Source organism: Musca autumnalis, unplaced genomic scaffold (genome assembly GCF_047663935.1).
Source record: "Musca autumnalis isolate F117 unplaced genomic scaffold, ASM4766393v1 scaffold_1, whole genome shotgun sequence".
In the NCBI taxonomy this organism is placed as follows: domain Eukaryota; kingdom Metazoa; phylum Arthropoda; class Insecta; order Diptera; family Muscidae; genus Musca; species Musca autumnalis.
Window position 1 is genome coordinate 14,589,990 of NW_027411644.1, and position 20,211 is coordinate 14,610,200.

Genomic DNA, 20,211 nt, shown 5'->3' on the forward strand with positions numbered 1-20,211 from the left:
TTTTACAGAAAAAATTTAAACTTTTGTGTTGGAGGTACCCGAAGGAGTGGACCGATATAGCCCATCTTCGAACTTAAACTAAGTTTGGACAAAATATTACGATATCCAAAATTCGGTTCGAATCGGTTGATTACTTCGAGAGTTATCGTGTGCACCAGCCAGACAAACGGGCAGACATACGGTCGGACATGGCTAAATCGACTCCAAATTTTCTGAAACGAATATCGTCCAAACATATTTGGGGTCTAAGACCGTTATTTCGACGAGGCACATTTTTGGTCGTATCAAAGTGTATATGGTAATATTCAAAAATGTTTTACAATCGTTGAAGTTGAGGTTCACCATTTAATAAGTCGCAAACTGTTAATATATTTTATAAAATATGAATATATTTATATTAAGTTCTGTACGTATTTTTAATTTATTTTTTAGAGATTTTTATGGACTCTGAGTAAGAATAAATAAAATTTACTCCAATATTCCTTCATCATTTTTTGATTTTCCGCGAAAATGAAAATAAATTTAGCTAATATTTAGGCGTCTACGAATAGATATTAAATGTTGTTACCGATTTATATATACATTTTGGTATTACAACACAAAGGGCATTTTTAAATATTTTTTCTTTATAAGGGAATAAAACCCCCCACAACTTTTGGGCGCAGCATCCAATTTTGTGAACGCGAACATATTTGAAACCACGATTTTTTTCTGAACCCATGTAACAAAAATCGTGAATGTGCTTGTCAAAATTTTTTTAAATTTTTTCTCGATGGAATTGTAAAGGAAATTTGAATTTTACCATATACCCTTTCTAGCCTAAAGGCTGAGGGTATAAAAAACTATAATAAACGTTAAAATCGCTAAAACAAATCGGGCGTTCCTTAATATGGTGACTAAACTACCAAGTAATGAACCCATCACGGTGATTTAAATGAAAGATGCTTAAACCTGAGAAGTTTTTGCGGATTCTGAAACTACAATGTTCATAGATGAGAAAAATCAAAAAACAAAAAAATTGACGGAGGGATTTTAAAATAAAGTTCACATTTTTGGGTTTTTTATGTTTTTTTTTTTTTTTTTGATTTTGCTGGGAAACCGCAAGCCATATCAAATGGGACAGAGAAAATAGCTGTTAAAATTCTCTACAAGATTGACATCTCTGATATTTACGTAGTTTTTACCATCTTTGAGATATAGAAGTTCAAATTGGGCAATGCACTGACCGTGTCGCCTCCTTATAAAACAATGTGATGTACGGTGACTTAAAATTAAAACCGCTTACTGGGAAGTTTTTTTTGCGGATTCTGAAACAGCAATGGTTATAGATGAGAAAAATCCTAAAACAAGAAAAAATCTCTATAGGGATTTTTAAATAAATCGCGGTCAAAATTCACATTTTTAGTTTTATTTCAAATTTTCCCGATTTTGCTTGGAAACCGTAGGTCCTATCGAAATGGGATTAAAAAAATGTTGTAGCCATGAAAATTCTCTACCAGATTGTCCTTTATGAGGTTTTGGTAGGTTTTACCATGTTTGAGGTTCAGTAGTGCGATTCTGTAACTTTTTTTTCATAACGAACCGACATCGGTAGTTAACGAAAATATTCGGTTGAGTTAACGAATGTGCTATTCTGTAACTTTATGTTAACGATTGTAGAAATCGTTAACTCATACCGACGAAAATCGGTGGGAAGGAAATGTCAAATATTATATTTTAATATTAATTAAAATATATTTGAAGCTGAAAACATTATTTCGTCGCGAAGACAAAACTTAAAGGGTTTAAGAAGGAAACAATTCAGATTTTTGAAGGAATGTGGCTCAAATGTGTGTCTTTTGGATGACTACGGATGCCAGTAAAGAAGCATTTCTTAAGATGTGTTTATTGTGTGTGTGATTTAAAAGTAATAAAAGTGATAAAACGATCATTAATCTTTTTTAAAAGCGCAGTTGTATTTTTTTAATTAAAAGTTGGATCATATTTTGGGTTTTGGCGCTCTGTATTGAAATTCAAAACAGTGTAAAAAGAGTTTCGCCCTATGGTGATTGAGTTTTGATATTTGACATGACTTAAGGGCTTCAGTGATCGTGGATCCACGTTACCGTTATTTGAGTTTATATATTCACATATTCACATTCACGCGGAGAGTATGACAAGTTCGAAAATACAAGCTTATCCGCCATTTTTAGCATTCCGATTGTTAGTGATGCTGAGTTTAAATCTACATATAACAGTGATGGCCACCAACAACAACTTTCCTATGCCCGCGAGCATACGACACACACGTACACTGTTCGGTTAATGCATTGTTTACGTTTCCACTCACATTAGCGCAAGTTATAATCTGCAAATGTGTGTTTTGGCCATCACTGATCTATAAGATTATCACAGAACAAAGTAGGTTATAGTAATACTATTCACGTGTTGGCCTCAATGCTAAATTAAAGCCAACGAAAGCCTCCTAGAAAGATAGTGATAAGGACATGGGTATAGGTCTTACATAGCAGTACCACACTTGAGTTCTTTAGAAGCATTAGCTAAGGGTTTTCCTCTTTAATAAGTAAAACAAAGGTTAGCGCAGTCTTAATACGTAGGGTAGCATGGGGCAGCTTCGCCACTGTTGCGCCTTCGCCAGCGCCGATTTAATTGATGCTACATAAAGGTGGTCCAAGGGAAAGTTATGAGTTAAGAGTAACAGTGGCGAAGCTGCCCCATGCTACGCTACGTGTGAAGACTGCACTAACCTTTGCAACAATGGCGAAGCTTCCCCATGATATTCTAAACGGTTAACACTTATGTAAATGCATTAAGAAGATTTTTCTCAATAAGGCGGAATTTACCTTGTGTACCCTCCTTATTAACATAAAATATGTTATAATGTACTGTAATAATGTACTGTCGTTAAGACTTAACGACAACATTTTTTTGGTTGTTAACTTAACAACCATTTTCGGTAATTAACGACAAAATTTACCGACAAAAATCGTTAAAATTGGTATACAGAATAGCACTTACCGAAAATTGTCGTTAACTACCGACATTTGTCGTTAATTCTGTCGTTAAGGAGTTACAGAATCGCACTACAGATCACATTTTCAGATTTTCTTCTTAATTTGTTCCTAGGTTGTACCATTTTTGAGATATATAAGCTTAAGTTGGGAAATTGCAGTCAAGACCTTGTTTACTGTCAGTAAAAATTTCATCTTCTATATCTCAAAAATGGTAAAACCTACGAAAACACCATAAAGGACAAGCTTGTAAAAATTGTTCAATGCTATAACATTTTCTTTAGTTCCATGTTGATGGGGCTTGAGTTTTCCAGAAAAATCGTGAAAACCGAAAAAACCTTAAAATGTGAACGTTGACCGCGATTTGTTATAAAGCGCTCCGGCTATTTTTTGTTTTTTGATTTTTCTCATGAACATTGTAGTTTCAGAATCCGCAAACACTTCTCAGGTGTAAGCACCTTCCATTTAAAGTTGGTTCAAGAGCACCGGTCAAGTTCAAGGATATATCGGTACCGCCCGATTTTAAGTATTTTGACGTTTTTAGCCTCATTTGTAGACCAAATTAGCTGTAATCATGAAACTTCTATACCAAAAATTATGGTGATGGGTCCATTATTTTTTATTTAGCATATGGATTTTTTATAAAAAAATTACAGAGTTAGTTTTGATTTTATGTACATATCTACAGATTCAATGTGTTTAGCCAGGATACTACGTCTGTTGAAAGGGACTGTACTTCCTCAATATTTCCTGGAGAAGATACCATCGGACAATTGTAAATTATGTGGTCGATCGACTGGGTTTGGGCTCCACACACGCAGCTAGGGTCGTCGGCGAGACCCCATCTATGTAGGTTTTCCATTGTTCGGCCTGTGGAAGAGCGGAGTCGATTTAAATTACACCAAGATTTGCGTGGCAGATCGAATTCAGTTGTTCTGTTTTGTGTGTTGAAAAGAGGACTGCTGCGACCCATAGAGTTCCACTGCGATGGCCAAACAGTATGTGTATTAAAATCTTTGATGTTTTGAGCTGTTTGGCTAGTTTTAATGGCGGTTGTCTGCATTTCAGCCTGGATTCATATGCTATTGATAAACCTCGATTGAGGGAGATGCTGGTATTTTCGGTTATTTTATTACACTCGGGATACCGCCTGAGTGAAGGATATCGGTGTAGAATCTGGCAAGCCATTTCCTTGTAAAGGGGACCACTATGTTCTATGAACTCTGGGTAGATGCAATCCAACCCTGCGGCTGTGCCATTTTTCATGTTTGACAGTGCTTGGTCAATTTCCGATACGGAGAAAGGCTGGGAGAAGGAGTCATTTGGGGTGGTGTGACTACGTAGCGCCTTTAATTCCGAGTTAATATTTCGCGTGAACGGTTTGTCAGCCTCGGCCTTGGATAAATTGACTATATGGGCAGTAATGATGTTTGGATCCATCTTAGGATTGTGGGTGGAGGGGGGTTTGCAGCCCCAAGCTTGCGAAGAAGTTGCCACGCTTTACGACTGGAGTGTTTGAAACTCATGTTGGACATGGATTTTTCCCACTCAGATTTTCTGCCATCGTCCAGACTTTTTATGAGTTCATCTGCTACCTCTGGGCTTTGGTTTGTACGGAATTCTTCGAGAAGTCTTTCACTGTCCTCACTCCAGCATGGGATATAGTCTTTACGGAAGCCTCTGGGGATGCACTTTTTGGCTGTGGCAATAACAAGTCCAGAGAACCTTTCGAAGTTGTTGGACTTAGGGGGTATAAATCTAACGTCTCCGTCGAGTTTAGCGGTGAATTTGTGCCAGTCAGCTTTGCGAAAGTTGCACCTTGGTTTAGGGGTAGATCTTATAATCGGAACGTTTATGCTAATGTTTACAATTGCCGGACGGTGTTGGCTTTGAGGAAAGTGAGGCAGTATGCGTCTTGAGGCTGTGAGGGGGTTGTCGTTGGAACCAGAAACGAAGCATAGATCGGGATTGTTATCACGGTGCTATCTGGCAGAGCGAAAGCTGCCAGGGTCCTTGGCATCAAACAGTAGGTAGAAACCATGATTTTCCGACCATTGGTAGAGCCGCTCGCCGTTTTCATCTTCGTCGACATATTGCCAGCGGCTGTGGTGGCTGTTGAAGTCGCCGCAGTAGACAGCCGGGTGGGGGTAGCCTGGCATTACGTTTTCCTGCCAGGAGAGGAGGTTTATAGATGTTTACGATGTGCAGGCCTTGTATCAGAGTTGTGATTATTGATACGACTCCTGCATCTGAACGTAAGATCACCTCAACAGAAGATATATCATTGTGTACATACATACGTAGCGATGCCGTATTTACTGTGATTAATAGCTGCTAGAAGTTTATAGCCAGATATATTGCCTCTATTGTGTAATGTTTGGTGTTAACCTGGATGAGGACGACGTCAACTTTTTCATCCGTCAATAATATCGAAAGATAGTCAGACTTCGATTTGCTTATTCCCTCGATATTGAGTTGGCATACACGAATCTGTGGTCCTATTTCTTTTGTTGATTTTGCCATTTTAACTTATTTGTGGCTTTTTCAGGATTATGCTTACGTTGCTTTCCTTTTTCCTTGTATCTCGTTTTCTGTTTATCAGTATTTTCTCTTGGGAATCGGAGACGAGTGTATATATATATATATATAGATTTTTTTTTGTGTTGATATGATAATTTGCGACTTCGGCCCGGCCGAACTTAACGCTTTTCTTACTTTTTTTTGTATTGGCCAGGTGGTTAATTTCAGTTTTTGTTGAAGTCAACATAAATTCTTTGGCCTCCGATTTCGCTGTAGTTCATTTAGCGTTACCCAGGATGCACCACGAGGAGACGAACTACGGTTGCACCCCCATATAACCGTACAGACCGATTTCAGGTATTTTGTCGTTTTTAGCTAAATGTTTGGGCAGAGTTAGCTATAAATAGGCATTTGGGATTACCAGCGATTAAGAAACGTCTCCGCCAAAAATTATGGACATAAGTCCACGTTTTGTTTTAAAAATGGCAAAACAAAATTGTGGCTTGTTCGAATGACAGTATTCTCCCCTTTTATGGAAAGAGAAAATTATAAGAAATCCGTAGTGAAAAAATGTTATGCTCGTTTAATATTGAAAATCCAAGAAACCCCGTTCTTAACTACATTTACGAAGTGACCCAATGAAACTATTTTCTTCTTCCATGGGCTCCCACGAAATCCAATCTATGCAAATTTTCACAATAGCACAGTGATATTATTCCAGTCACCCAACAGTCCACTAAACTAGTCCATAATGACCGCTTTTTTTCTTACAAAATTAAAATTATATATTCTTCAATAATTTTATTTTAATTAATTAATTTGTTTATCAAAAACCCCTTAAAGCACCCATCACTCGATAAATAAAAACAACCTTTAAATTATTTATTATTTTCCGTTTTGTATCAATTAATCGATTTGTGACAAGTTTAAACGTCAACAACCATCATCGTTCGTTATGGGTCATAGATATCAATAAAGGAAAATCAAAATCAATCGATAACAACGTTTTTCAAAGAAACTGTTGGTACTGCTTTTTACCTAAAACGATAACTGGTGCAGGGTAACGAACGAAAAAAATCAACATATTCTGGGTCGCTAATGATATTGTAGCGCCATATTTTTGTTTGTATTTATTTGTCTGGATTCCACTTAAACACATACACACATCCATATATGTATACATACATTCGAACTGTTTGTCTGTATGTACTTGCCCTCCTGTCTTTACTCTCCCACTATGATTTCAAAATATTCATTTTCTACAAACCTTTTTTTATAAAACTTTCAACTTCTCGAAAATCATGCAGCCGCCAAACAAGAAGGACGAAAATAAACCCCCATCCTTGTCATCCTTCCCATCGCCGTTTTTTCTTCTTCTGCTGTCACGACTTTTGCCAGAGAAAATGTAAAAAATCATTCATTCCACTTTGCCACTCAACTACCGTTTGGTTTGGTCCACAAAAACCACCTTAGAACCCAAACTTCTATGTTGTTAACCAATCCGCTGGCAGTTAAAGTAGGTGGAGCTAAAAAACAACCAAAAAATATTCACAACATAAAAGTGGTATCCAATGTAAAAAAACATTACGCCACCACATAACCCCACCAAAGTTGTTGCTTTTTTCTACTTGACTGGCATACCACCAACCGAACCCAAACTTCCTGTCAGCCACACGGCAACAAAAAACATTTAGTATTTTTACTCACATATATTTTGTATATTCATACAAAAACAACAACAACCGCAACAAATTTTAAATTAAAAGGAAAAAGCGAAAATTTTCACTAACTCTGAAAGAGCAAAAACAACAGCAGCAGCAATGCGTTTCAGTGTTTTTTGTTGCTGTTGTGTTTGTTTCTCAACATCAACAACATTTTTCCAACTCTTTTTTTTAACGTTTTTCTATACACTCAGCTTTGTTGACGACAACGACAACGACGATGGTGATGATGACGATGACGATATGTTGTTCTTGTTGTCCAGAACCCAAACCATTAAACACCTCTACTCATGATGTAAACAATGCGAAAAAGAGTATGCGAATTTGAATGTGTGCGTGTATGTATGTTTGTGAAGCTGTCATTATACGCTCGGAGCTTACAGAGAGTCCTTTAGTTTTAGCTGTTTGGTAATAATTCATGCTGCCGGTATAGTTGTCGGCATGACAAAATAACTTTGAAATTGTCTGGACCTGATATTCTGTTTGGTTTTGCTCCGATGTTGGAATTGATTTTCTCTCCCTATAAAGACTCCCTTTAGATCGTCAAATAAGACTCTCTTCAGATAGTAAATAAGATTCTCTTCAGCTCGTCTGTTAAAACTCCCTTCAGATCATCTATTAGGACTCCCTACAGCTCATCTATAAAGTCTCCCTTCATCAACAAAGACTCCCTTCAGCTCGTCTGTAAAGACTCCCTTCAGCTCGTCTATAAAAACTCCCTTCAGCTCGTCTACAAAGACTCCCTTCAGCTCGTCTATAAAGACTCCCTTCAGCTCGTCTATCAAGACTCCCTTCAGCTCGTCTATAAAGACTCCCTTCAGCTCGTCTATAAAGACTCCCTTCAGCTCGTCTACAAAGACTCCCTTCAGCTCGTCTATAAATACTCTCTTCAGCTCGTCTATAAAGACTCCCTTCAGCTCGTCTACAAAGACTCCCTTCAGCTCGTCTATAAAGACTCCCTTCAGCTCGTCTATCAAGACTCCCTTCAGCTCGTCTATAAAGACTCCTTTCAGCTCGCCTATAAAGACACCCTTCAGCTCATCTATACAGACTCCCTTCAGATCGTCAAATAAGACTCCCTCCAGCTCATCTATAAAGTCTCTCAGATGGCCTATTAAGATTCCCTTCAGCTCGTCTATAAAGATTCGTCTATAAAGACTTCCTTCAGCTCGACTAACAAGACCCTATAAAGCTCGTCTATAAAGTCTCCCTTCAGCTCGTCTATAAAGACTTCCTTCAGATCGTCTATAAAGATTCCCTTCAGCTCGTCTATAATGACTCCTTTCAGCTCGTCTATAAAGAATCCCTTCAGCTCATCTATACAGACTCCCTTCAGATCGTCAAACAAGACTCTCTTCAGCTCTTATGTTAAGACTTCCTTAGCTCATCTATAAAGACTCCTTTCAGCTCATCTATAAAGTCTCCCTTCATCAACAAAGAATCCCTTCAGATGGTCTATTAAGATTCCCTTCAGCTCGTCTATTAAGACTCCCTTCAGCTCGTCTATAAAGGCTCCTTTCAGCTCGCTTATAAAGACTCCCTTCAGCTTATCTATACAGACTTCCTTCAGATCGTCAAATAAGACTCCCTCCAGCTCATCTATAAAGTCTCTCAGATGGCCTATTAAGATTCCCTTCAGCTCGTCTATAAAGATTCCTCTATAAAGACTCACTTCAGCTCGTCCATAAAGACTCCCTTCAGCTTGTCTTTTAAAACTTCCTTCAGCTCGTCTATAAAAACCCTCTAAAGCTCGTCTATAAAGGCTCCCTTCAGCTTGTCTGTAAAGACTTCCTAAAGCTCGTCTAACAAGACTCTCTAAAGCTCGTCTATAAAGGCTCCCTTCAGCTCCTCTTTAAGACTCCATTCAGCTCGTCTATAAAGACACCCTTCAGATGGTCTATAAAGACTCACTTCAGCTCGTCCATAAATACTCCCTTCAGCTTGTCTATAAAAACTCCCCAAAGCTCGTCTATAAAGACTTCCTTCAGCTCGTCTATAAAGCTCCCTTCAGATCGTCAAATAAGACTCTCTTCAGCTCTTATGTTAAGACTCCCTTCAGCTCATCTATAAAGTCTACCTTCAGCTCGTGTATAAAGACTCCCTTCAGCTCATCTATAAAGACTCCTTTCAGCTCATCTATAAAGTCTCCCTTCATCAACAAAGACTCCCTTCAGATGGTATATTAAGACTCCCTTCAGCTCGTCTATAAAGACTCCCTTCAGCTCGTCTGTAAAGACTCCCTTCAGCTCGGCTACAAAGACTCCCTTCAGCTCGTCTATAAAGCCTCCCTTCAGCTCGTCTATAAAGACTCCCTTCAGCTTGTCTATTAGGACTCCCTTCAACACTTCTATAAAAACTCCCTTCAGCTCGTCTATAAAGACTCCTTTCAGCTCGTCTATAAAGACTCCTTTCAGCTCGCCTATAAAGACTCCCTTCAGCTCATCTATACAGACTCCCTTCAGATCGTCAAATAAGACTCCCTCCAGCTCATCTATAAAGTCTCTCAGATGGCCTATTAAGATTCCCTTCAGCTCGTCTATAAAGACTCCCTTCAGCTCGTCTATAAAGACTCACTTTAGCTCGTCCATAAAGGCTCCCTTCAGCTTGTCTATAAAGACTTCCTTCAGCTCGTCTAGCAATACTCTCTAAAGCTCGTCTATAAAGGCTCTCTTCAGCTCGTCATTAAAGACTCCCTTCAGCTCGACTATAAAGACTCCCTTAAGCTCGTCTATAAAGACTCCCTTCAGCTCGTCTATAAAGACTCCCTTAAGCTCGTCTATAAGGACTCCCTTCAGCGCGTCTATAAAGACTCCCTTAAGCTCGTCTATAAGGACTCCCTTCAGCTCGTCTATAAGGACTCCCTTCAGCTCGTCTATAAGGACTCCCTTCAGCTCGTCTATAAAGACTCCCTTCAGCTCGTCTATAAAGACTCTCTTCAGCTTGTCTATAAAGACTCTCTTCAGCTCTTCTATAAAGACTCCCTTCAGCTCGTCTATAAAGTCTCCCTTCATCTATAAAAACTCCCTTCAAATCGTCTATTAAGATTCCCTTCAGCTCGCATATAAAGACTCCCTTCAGCTCGTCTAATGAAACTCCCTTCAGCTCGTCTATTAAGACTCCCTTAAGCTCGTCTATTAAGACTTCCTTCAACTCGTCTATAAAGACTACCTTCAGCTCGTATATAAAGACATCCTTCAGATCGTTTATAAATACTCCCTTCAGTTAATCTATAGAATTTGAACTTGCCTATAGGACTCTATAAAGGTCATCTATAAAATTCATCGATTCAGATTCCAATTCCGTCCTCAATTGTATTGTCTGAAAATTATATTTTTTTATACCAATACCAATTGTTTTCTACTCTTTCAGACGCCAGCACTATACATTCGCATGCAGCGCACACCAATATACATTGTTACATATGCAAGTAATGGTCTAAAGGATAAATGTTGAAAATATTAACTCACACACAGATATAATGCAATAGACACATGGAGCCGCAAAACAACACGACTCTCTCCGGAGGTTAATATGCTTACGACAAAAACACAAGAAAAATACGAATAATAAAAATTGAAGAAAATATCAAAAGTACAGACATACAAACCCACATGGTCAAAAAAAGAAACATAAAACGAAAAGGAATTCAAGAAGTTCAATAGTCTCAACATGAGATGTGGAAAAAACGAACAGACTGTACAAATAAAACAAAAAGAGCGTAAAAAGAAGACAAGCGTTTTGTTTTTACAGAGGATTCCCCACAACGCCAACTGGACATTTAAAAAACAAGGCAACAAAAAGGAATCAACAACAAAATGACAAAAGGAGTAAAAGGAAGAGCTCATGATTTATGATATTAAAATACAACGACATTTGTCAGCATCTTGCACCAGCCAGCGCCATGAGTACTTTAACTTCTACTTCTTAGTCTTCTGCTTCTATACTCTCCATTTAATCAATTGAAGTATTTTAAGATGGAGCCCCAAGTACATGGAGAACTTTCACAAACAGACACAGAGTTGGAATACTTACATACTCGTATGTATGGGACAGGAATCGCCGCCACAACCTCATCAGCATCAGCATCATGAGTAGCTGCAATTGAAGAAGGTGTAAAGTGTAAGTGTAATTTATGAGATAAATTTTATCGTAAATGAATGTACATAACGAAGAGAAATTGAAAATGGTTGTAAATGAGATAAGAAGGAGAAAAGTATGTAAGCTAAATGGGTATGTGAGTGTTTAAGAAATGAAGTGGACAGAAGCTCAGAGTCTTTGGATGAAAAGAAGGCATAATACCGAGAAGATTTGCAATATAAGTAAGGAAATGTAAGGACAACTTAAGTTTAAGATGCTGATTATTTAAATTATTAAAAAAAAATTCTCAAAAAATGATTTCCTGTTGCACGAACAAAAAATACACAATAATGTTACAAAAAAATAACATTGTTATAACTTTCACCATAGTAGGGAATACCATCCCTTAATTTTATTTGGTTTGCAAACAGCCTAAGTCCCAAAATGGTCCAAATCGGTTCATCTTTTGGTATAGCCCACCTATAACGTACCAACAAATTGAAGGTATTGTGAGAAATTTAGCTACATTTACTTAGCGAATAAACTGAAATTTGACATTTGAAGTCCGTAGTGATAAAAAGGTCACCAATACACAACCCCCGGTCCCTTGGGGTAAACGCGCGGCATATGTATAGTATTTAGGCTAAATAGGGTATACATATCGTCGGTGTCATGCTTAAGTGTTCCATACGCCATTTTTGACTTTTTGAGATACGGGTAGTTTCTAGGGTTTTCCGGTATGCTCTTTCTGAATTTTTAGTCGGCTTTTTCCTATCTGCTCTACACGAAAGCTTAATATTTTTTCAGTTATGAAATTAATATTTTAAAAACCTGAAAGGTAAGAAAAACATTTCAAAAATCAGAACTTTAATTTTCGATTTAGAAGTATTTAATTTATGGAGGCAAAGATGGAAAATTATTTTGTCAATTTGTTCCATGTGATTTACAATATTTCACATTTGTGTCATAAGTGTGGATATGGAACAAATCGACAAAAATTCTTTTTAAAAAAAATTGCTATAACTTTTATATTCCAATGCACATTCCTCCATATTTTTGCAAATATGTTCTATATACTATTAATAATATTTATAGTCAAAAATATAAATATTTTCTTTAGTCAGCTCTAAGCAGTTGTGAAGCAAAATATTAAAATGCGATTATCTCAAAACGGGCAAATGGCGTATGGAACACTTAAGCATGACACCGACGATATGTTTACATATACATGATACGACCAAAAACGTGCCTCATCGAAATAATGACTTTAGCCCCCAGTTATGTTTGGAAGAAATTAGTTTCAAACAATTTGGAGTCGATTTAGGCATGTCCGCCCGTCTGACTGGCTGGTGCGCATGAACGGTTCAAACAATTAGAACCAAATTTTGGGTCATATCGGTCCACGCCTTCGGCTACTTCCCCCAGTAAAGTTAATTTTTTTCTGTAAAATGCCGTGAACGATAACCCTCGAAGGGACCAATCGATTTGCTCCACACTTTGTACATCATATTATTCCCACCAGATTTAGATCGGGTTCGAGTATGGACTATATTTCTCTACTCCTACGGGTACCTCCCATACAAAAATTCGGAAAAAGTGAAGTTTAAGAGCTAAGAGGAAATTTTTGAAAATTTTTCAACAGGTTGTCCTTGCGGATCCCTTACTTACTTACTTAGCTTGCCCATTACAGAACATTTGTTCTATAGGCCGAACTAAGAAAAGATCTCCATTTCTCTCTGTCTATTGCTTCTATTTCTGGAATACCGCGCCTTGCCATCTCTTCATCCACTTGTTTGCGCCATCTATTCTTTGGCCTGCCAATTCTGCGTGCACCGCCAAGCGGATCATATTTATATGCCTTTTTAGCGGGTTCATCATCGGCCTAGCCAACGCAATCGTTGCATCTCAATACGTTTAACTATATTGATGTCGTTGTATAGCAGATACAGCTCGTCGTTCATGCGACTTCGATATTCACCGTCAACGCAGATTGATCCATAGATCTTTCGAAGAATTTCTCTCTCAAACACACCAAGCGCTGCCTTGTCTGCTTGCGCAAGTACCCAAGTTTCGGAACCATATATCAGCACGGGTAGTATCAGTGTTTTGTAAAGCGTTATTTTTGTTCGACGAGATGTGGCTTTGTTTTTAAACTGCTTACTTAATCCAAGGTAGCATCTGTTGGCCAATACAATTCTTCTTTTTATTTCACAACTGATGTCGTTAGTTGTGTTTACGGCGGTGCCGAGGTAGACGAAGTCTTTTACTACATCAAAATTATAGGAACCAACGTCAACAGTTGGCCCGATCTCTATGGACGCATTGCGCGTCGACACCATAAACTTAGTCTTCCCGCCGTTTACCGCCAGACCCACTTTAGCAGATTCTCCTTCGACCTTCATAAAGGTATCTGTTACTTCTTTGGTGTAGATTGTGCCACATCTTTTGACGTTTGCCTCTCGAGTAACCTTTTCCAGCACCCTTTCTTCATCACCTTTTCTCCTTGCCTGAAACCTCTTTTGGTACCAAATTCTACGGAGAGGTTCTTTCCTATTTTAACTGAGGATCTCGTGTCAGTTAAAGTAAGCTTTGCGGGGATACCAAATTTTGACATGGCCTGGAATATCTTTGAACGTAGTGGGCTGTCGAAGGCTGCTTTATAATCGAGAAAGACGTGGTAGGTGTCGATCTGCATCTCTTGGGTCTTCTCCAGGATTTGCCGCAGAGTAAATATCTGGTCAATGGTGGACTTGCCAGGTCTAAAGCCGCATTGGTATGGCCCAATTATCTCGTTGACCATAGGCTTTAGTCGTTCGCACAATATCCCTGACACGATCTTGTTTAATGGGTGTTAAATGCAGTTCCCCAGGTGACATCAAGGGGAGGTCAGTATCCACTTGAGATGAAAGAGGTACCAATATAAATCCTGGATAAGCCGGTCAGGACCGTGCCTTGGTATCTTCCATCCCCTACGTCACCCATATCATCGCACTAAATATAGAATGGGGCTGCGCTCATTTAATGAGTTTTAGTATTCTGTAAGAAGTTTTTAATACATGCAACCCTTACATCGCCATAGCTGAAGAATGATATATTCCTATCCACTTTATGCCATTTTTGAGAAAAATATAATTACTGCGAATGCCAATCCCTAGGTGGATATTTCTCCCTAATACACATGTCTCTTTTAACTAGACTATAATTTTGGTTTCCGCCAAACGTCAAAATTTCTCACTATTTACTGATCTGTTGAAATAAACAAAATCCATCCCTGCGTATGATTAATGTTACTTAGAATCGCCATAATTATAATACGCATACGCCAACCCAAACCTAGAGTTATCTGAGTAAATACGCTTAAAATATAAACGTAATATTTTATCTATGCATATAATTTTAAAATAGATATATATTTTTACATTTTTTCACATGTTAAGAAACGAAGGCGAACATCATTTATCAGGCTTAACATGCAAAAGGATATTCGTAAGACCCTCAGCAGCAAAAGTGATGTTTCCTCTTGCGATCCTTATTTTATTGTTTCAATAACATTGCAGTTGATTAATGACGGCCACGACAGCAGATATTTGCCAAAATAACAACAACAAAAAAACTTCGAATGGTAAGGGCCACACTTCCTCCTACACAAACCGAAGAACAAAGAAGAACAGCTGCTTGTGCCAAAAAATTCAAATGGTGAGGCACCTCATATGGTACTGTTTTTAAGGGTATCGGACAAAGTCGAGATAATTTTGAAAATGAAATTAATTTTCGCCAACACACACTCAAAAAGAAGTGTTGCAGCACTGCAGGCTGATGGGCATGTGGAATATAATAACAAAATTTAAATAAATTACAGCTGTCTAAAGCCGTTACAAAATTGGCTTACTATCCAGAGGTGGGCGGACGTATGAATTGGGATACTGGCCATTGTTCACAAAGTGTGATGTAAAGTGACGAGGCGATAGCCTGAGGAAAATCATACGTTATTGTTCAGCCGCAAACACCAATGGGGTTGGGGCATGCTTTGTTGTTGATTTTTTGTTGTTGTTGCTGTAACATAAAACTCCAAACGTAAATAATGTTTAATAAATGAGCTCATCTCAGCTGAGCTGGGTTGTGGAAACAAGTTAAAAATTTTGCCATTTTGTTTTGTAGAATCCACAAGCAATATGGCCACAACATAGCTATTGGTGTTGTTGTTGTTATTCCTGTTCCATGGCCCCTGTCTCTCTTGGCATTAATTTTCTTTCGCCTTGGTGATGTACTAGAAACAATAAAGACTTGCTGCCCTCACAGGCCAAAGCGGAAGTTTGTTAATGAGTATATGCCGGCATGTGTGTGCGTATATGTGTGTGAAAGCTACAACCCCTACCTTCCACTTTGAGATCCAACCAAAGAAGGATGTTTTATATATTCTTAACGTAGCTGATAATGTCGGCAACAGACATACATACTTTTGTTCATTTATTATAAATTAAATCCTGCGTTTCCTATGCAGGAGTACATACATATCCTTTGGCCCCATGATCTCCATCTACATCCCCCACCATGATTGTCATTGCCATCATCATCGTCGACGACGTGGTTGCTTATATAGAAAATAAAAAACAACAACGCCTGGCAAACAAACAACATATCCTCCTTCTCACACGCTGTCACACAAACACACGTGTCTTTTTGTGCGTTTTCGCCTCTGCATTTTTTGTTTCAAAATTTCATTTATTTTTACATAATTTTTCATTTTAATGCGTATATTGTATTCGCGTAAATGCGTATGTGTTTGTGTGTGTGTGTGCCAACATGTGCAAGTGTCTGTCACAGTCTGACCAATATTTGCTTGTGTGCGTGTGCAAAAAAAAACAACGTTGTGTGTATGTTTAGACCTTTTTTATTGCTTACTACTTCATTACTATCATCATCAACAGCTGCAGCGGCTCGGCTCAGTCGATTTTTTGTTTTAAACTCACGCACACATGGAGCTTCAGCCTTTTGAAATGCCGCAAATTTTACCAGGCTGTAATTTAACACTGAAGTTCAGAAATTTGAGAGTATTGTGCAAACGATGTTGTAAAACGACAGAAGATCTTTCAACGCTATGAGAAATTATGCTGATCTAAAACTAAACGCATAAAAAATTAATCCATTAAGACAACTGAATTTTCCGTAGATATTTCCTTTCGAAACTCAGCTTCAGCAAACATATAATGATATAATATAATTGTCCACAAACATCGCAAAAGGGACAAGGGAGACTTCTCTCATATCAATGAGTGCACCCCGATTCATATTAGTTCAATGATATGGAACCTACCGTTTATCGCCGAGACCGAACGGCGCACTGTGGTCTAGGAATCGATTTGCCTGGCCAAACTCCTAATTTTCCGTCGTCACCGATTTTAATTTCTATATGGGATTCGATAGTAAACATATAGAAATTAAGGAAACCAACAAATTAGGACGAAATATTGGAAAGTGTGGACGAGGTGTGCCCCTAACAATCCCATCAATTTTTTTCGCAATTTTGGAAAATACGTAATTTTTCAAATTTCTGGAGAAAGAAATAACTATTTCTCGGAAACTATAACAGATATTGTGTTCACTGCTTCCATGTTAGGTATGTAGGATTGTGTTGAAATAAATTAAAGTAGCGTTTACACGAAGTGAGCTATTTTATTTTTCCTCAAAATTATGAAAATATCTCTATCCGTTCAAAAGTTACAGAGTTTTGGCCAGGAAAAAAGATTCTGAACAACTGTGGCGTGTCCTATGACAAAACTTGAAGAAAATGCATGAATTACACTGAGGGGTATTTTGACAATTTGGGGATCGAACCGCAGACCTTCTATATGTAGGGCGGGTGTGCATAAAATTGCACCAAGGTGGCACCCACATATATGGATTATACAAACTGAAGTTTTCAAACTTCTAAAGTTCGAACTATGATTTCAACTACCTTCTAGTGTACACTGTGTAATTTTTCTAACGCATATCGAAGTACCTTCTACAGCCTAAGGGATCTATACTTAATTACTTAGTTTGCCTCTACAGAACATTTGTCTTAGGAGCCGAACTGAGAAAAGATTTCCATTCCTCTCTATTTGTTGCTTTACTTTTCCAATTTGTTGTTGCTGTACTGGAAGAATCTTTGTCTAATCATGATGATAGTCCAGTTGTGCAATTCTCAGGGTGGTATTCTGACAGGTTTGTATATTTTTTTTTTCATCGAGTTGAACTTATATTCGCGGACCACACTTTCGTTAACTGCACCCCAAGTTCTGCCGGATAGGGACTTGAAGACTTCGTTCCTAAATCCTAGCTTCTTTTCCTAAATCCTAGATGACATTCAACTCAGTGCTCACCTTTGAGCACAGTCCACTTTTATACCCTCCACCATAATATGGAGGGTATAATAAAATTTGTCATTCGTTTGTAACACATCGAAATATTCATCGGAGACCCTATAAAGTATATATATTCTTGATCAGGGTAAAATTCTTAGTCGATATAACCATGTCCGTCTGTCTGTCCATCCGTCCGTCTGTCTGTTGAAATCAAGATACAGTTCGCAATTTTTTAATAGAGCTTTGTAATTTGGTATAGAAGTCTCTATTACTCCTAGGATGATTGGTATTGCAAATGGGCTATATCGGTCCACGTTTTGATATAGCCCCCATATAACGGCACCATCCGATTTTCGGTATTTTTACGGTTTTAGCTTCATTATAACACTGAACTGACTGAAATTTGGTACTTAGTCTTTGTTGGGTGTAAACAACTTTCCCCCAGAGTTTTGTCGGTATAGATCAACGCCTTCATATAGTCCCCATAGAACGGTACCTACCGATTTTCGGTATTTTGAAGGTTGTGGCCTCAATATTCCTCCGAATGGCTAAAATTTGGTATATAGTCTTCACTGGGGGTATACAACTTTCTCTTAGAATTTTGTCGGTATAGGTTCACGCCTTCATATAGCCCCCATAGAACGGTACCTCCCGACTTTCGGTATTTTGAAGGTTGTGACCTCAATATTCCTTCGAAATGGCTAAAATTTGGTATTTAGTCTTCGCTGGGAGAATAAAACTTTCCCACAGAATTTTTCCGGTGTAGATCCAAGCCATCATATAGCCCCCATAGAACGGTACCCCCGATTTTCGGTATTTTGAAGGTTGTGGCCTCAATATCCCTCCGAAATGGCTAAAGTTTGGTACTTACTCTTCGCTGGGGATATAAAACATTCCATATGATATTTGTCGGTATAGGTCCACGCCTTCATATAGCCCCCATAGAACGGTACCTCCCGATTTTGGGTATATTGAAGGTTGTGGCCTCAATATTACGCCGAAATGGCTATAATTTGTTGTTTAGTCATCATTTGGGGTATAAAACATTCCATATGATATTTGTCGGTATAGGTCCACGCCTTCATATAGCCCCCATAGAACGGTACCTCCCGATTTTGAGTATATTGAAGGTTGTGGCCTCAATATTACGCCGAAATGGCTATAATTTGTTGTTTAGTCATCATTTGGGGTATAAAACTTCCCATATGAAATTTGTGGGTATAGGTCCACGCCTTTATAGAGCCCCCTTGGAACGTTACCTCCCGAATTTCGGTGTTTTGAATGTTATTGCCACAAGAATCCATCGAACAGGCTGAAATTTGGTATTTAGTGTTCGTTGGGGGTATTCAATTTTCCCCTCTAATTTGGTCGGATAGGTCCATGCCTTCATATAGCCCCCTTTCAACGGTACCTCCCGATTTTCGGTATTTTGAAAGTTGTTGCCTCAATATTCCACCAAAATGGCTGAAATTTGGTGTTTAGTCTTCATCGGGAGTATAAAACTTTCCATATGAAATTTGTCGGTATAGGTCCACGCCTTTACATAGCCCCAATAAAACGGAAGCTCCCGATTTTCGTAATTCTAAAGGTTGGGGCGTCAATATTCCACCGAATTTACTGGGGGTTATTAAGTATTCCTGAAAAGAATTATTAGTATTTGTCCACGTCTTCCTTTATCCCCCATAGAAGCATAACTCTTAATTTTGGTATTTTTTAGGTTTTAGCCACATTATCTTACCGAAATATCCGAAATTTGTAATTAGTCTTCTTTGAGTCTAAAAACTTTCCGCATGGATTTGTCGGTATAGATCGACGAAATTTGCTGAAATTTGGTAATTAGTATTCTTCATATAACTCATGTTGGAGGGTATAACAAGTTTGGCCCGGCCAAACTTAACGCCGTTCTTACTTGTTTCAAATTACATCATGGAAGGTACCACAAGGAGGGAGTGGAATACAGGAGAGGTAGAAGCTAAACTGTTCCCGAGATATTACCCACCTTGGGGAACTCCCAGTTCCACTCTACGGGGGACGGGCGCATACAATTGATTATCCAACGTTTCAAACTTGACCGGAGGGTAGTATGTTCGATGTCCTCAAACAGCGTGGAAGCTGATGATGGCCAACTGGAAAGCTATTTCTGACGATGGGGAAGAGTAAAGCCTCAAGAGCATTTTCTACGGGCGACAAAAGCAAAGTCGGTATGATTGATTAGTCATTGCTGGCATCCTTGCTTGGCTTCAGTAGCGAAAACACCCTGGTCATTTTTCAGACTTTAGCCAAGTAGTGGGTGGCTAGCGACTGGCTGAGAACTTAAGTGAGATACTCGGCTCCCGGCTTATACAGCTGTTTCAGCATTACCATGGAGTTTCCATCAGGAACCAACGGCTTGGGTGATTTAACATTCCTGATGACATTCGCAACATCATTCATTGTAAATTGTGGTGGTTAATTTCTGGCAGGAAGAGATCTAATGCGCGGCAGTTCTTTTCTCCCTGTCCCCACGAGAGCTTGACAAACTGTCGACTAAAATAACTT

At 38.5% G+C, this 20,211-nt stretch overlaps 1 long non-coding RNA gene across 1 annotated transcript in view; it reads right to left on the reverse strand.

Moving 5' to 3' along the window:
• LOC141394002 (uncharacterized) overlaps window positions 1–20,211 on the reverse strand; it is a 412,830-nt gene that overhangs the window by 199,353 nt on the left and 193,266 nt on the right. The window contains exon 4 of the long non-coding RNA XR_012410232.1: window positions 11,285–11,347. This is a non-coding gene — a long non-coding RNA (uncharacterized lncRNA). The remainder of the gene's footprint in view (window positions 1–11,284; window positions 11,348–20,211) is intronic.